At 43.2% G+C, this 2,368-nt stretch overlaps 1 long non-coding RNA gene across 1 annotated transcript; it reads left to right on the top strand.

Annotated features, from left to right (window-relative positions):
* The first annotated feature begins 848 nt into the window (after window positions 1-848).
* Window positions 849-1,658, top strand: LOC133393650 (uncharacterized). Its single transcript, XR_009766305.1, has 2 exons — window positions 849-1,259; window positions 1,334-1,658. It is a non-coding gene; the product is annotated as an uncharacterized LOC133393650 (long non-coding RNA).
* Window positions 1,659-2,368: the final 710 nt, after the last annotated feature.

The following is a 2,368-nucleotide window of genomic DNA, read 5'->3' as shown; positions in this document are numbered from 1 at the left end:
TCAGAATGTGGCGGACGCACACAACAGCAAAAAGAAGAACCGTTCACCCGATCATTCCGGTGAGCACAAGAAAAAGAGTGGACATCACGGAGGACATCACCATAACAAAAACAAGCACAACAAGAATAAGACCAAGCGTCCGAAGACGACTCCCCCTTGTAAAACGACCAAGCCAGCTACAACTACTACAGGCCCTATAACGACCACCGCTGTACCTACAACGACGACTGCTGCACCAACGACGACTGCTGCACCAACGACGACTGCTGCACCAACGACGACTGCTGCACCAACGACGACTGCTGCACCAACGACAACTGCTGCACCAACGACGACTGCAGCACCAACGACGACTGCAGCACCAACGACGACTGAAGCACCAACGACGACTGCAGCACCAACGACGACTGCAGCACCAACGACGACTGCTGCACCTACCACTACTGCGGAACCTGCTACTACAATTGTTGATTCTACTGCTCAAGGGTAGAGCAGCAGGGATGTCTGTTTGAATTCGTCTCCCAAGTAATGATCTTGCTGTTCCGAATGATAAAAGACAACAGAACATGTTATGCATTAAATAAAATAAGCCTTTGAATTCATAACAGTAGCCAATTAATATTCCCACTCGGATTGAAACATCACAACGTGAATCGTTACAAATGAATTGAAATGTAAGTACTAAAATGTTCTTCAAGAGTACACCTAACAAATGGTCACAATGTCATCTTCCTACTTGATTTTCTAGAGAGTTCCGGGTTGAAACACCAAGATCTTCAACCTACAACCTCAAATACCTCAACCCGGGGAAAACCAAAAACTGTACGGCACAACTGCCATGTGATTATGTTTTGCTGTAGGCTTGAAGATCACCATTAATTGTGAGATATATAAGATAGCCAGTTGGCAGAATTAAGATTATAAGAACATGAAACTATGAGTATCTTATTTTCAAACAACTGATTAATTTAGCGTGAGTGAAGCTACTGTGTAAGGCCATTGGATATACCAGACATACAGCACTTGTGTTTATACTGCGGTTTTTTTTTTGTTATACTCCATCTGATTCAGTACAATGTAGACTATACCGCATCCAGTTCAATCTGGTCAAGTCAGGTCTGGTTGAGTCTGACAACTCGTATAAAAGCGGGCCCCAAATTCAACTCCAAATCAGTTCTAGTGCTACCTCGGCCAACGATACAATCATCATGAAGTTTACTTACATTTTCCTCGTCCTTGTGGTCATCGTGCTCGTCTTGGTACTGACAGTTTTCCTTTGGAGTTGTAGAATATTGTAATCTTTTCTAACCTTTTTTTGTTGTTATTTTTGCAGAGCGTGGCGGACGCACACGGCAACAAGACAAGGAAGCGCACCCGCGACTTTTCCGGTGAAGACAAGAGGGAGCATCGCGAAGGACACCGTCAAAATAGTACTAGAACCAGACGTCCGAGGTCAACCACGACAACCGCCGTGCCTACGACGACCGCCGCACCAGTGCCTACTGCGTAATCCACAACCAACACGACTACAATAACCCCTGCAGGAAAGCATGTTTGATTAGAGTAATTCCGATTACCAAATGATGATCGAGCTATTCTTAACGGCAAAAACTGTTAAAAGTTCTCTCATGAAATAAACCCAGCTTACGAATCCATAATCATAGTTAGGAGTTCTTTTTTTGGCGGATTACACAAATAATCATAACTCTAATAGGAAATGAATTAGTGTCATATGAGTTCAATGGATGAAGGCACGAAACAGTTTCATCATCTGTTACTTGATCTGTGGCAAGACTCTACATGAGCTTGAGCCTTACATTTTAAATGCACAATACCCATAATGTCTTGGACGAAATATGTGCGATATTCGAGATTGACTCCGTTTTACTTTTTAGGTATTGGTGTAGGTATTGGAATATTATTTGGAAGAAGGCACGTGGGATGCAAATACCAGACACAGATTGCACTTGTGTATATCCGCAAGGTTTTGCTTTATTTTTGCGTACGGCCACCGTACGGCCTTTTAATCATATGCCGTGCGAATGGAACCATATATGTTTCAATGTCAAATCTGTTTCGGCAAATAGTTACAAAACCTACACCGATAGCAAGCGCCTACATTAATTCGCATGCAAACGCCCTGGCTAAGCTGGTACGATGAAACTGTAATACGTTTTCCTTTTCGTTGTACCCATGGTACTCATTTTGGTAATATTTGCACACGTTTTTGGTTCTTCTATGTGCTATATGTACCGTATCTTTCTTTCGTTTACAAAATGTGGTCGATGCACACCGTGGTCACCATAAGCGCGTTCACAAAGATAGGACCAAACGCTCGAAGACACCTATACCGTGCAAGTCAACTACT

This window comes from Anopheles gambiae, chromosome 3 (assembly GCF_943734735.2).
Source record: "Anopheles gambiae chromosome 3, idAnoGambNW_F1_1, whole genome shotgun sequence".
Classification (NCBI taxonomy): Eukaryota; Metazoa; Arthropoda; class Insecta; order Diptera; family Culicidae; genus Anopheles; species Anopheles gambiae.
This window is presented reverse-complemented; position numbering and strand designations above follow the sequence as displayed.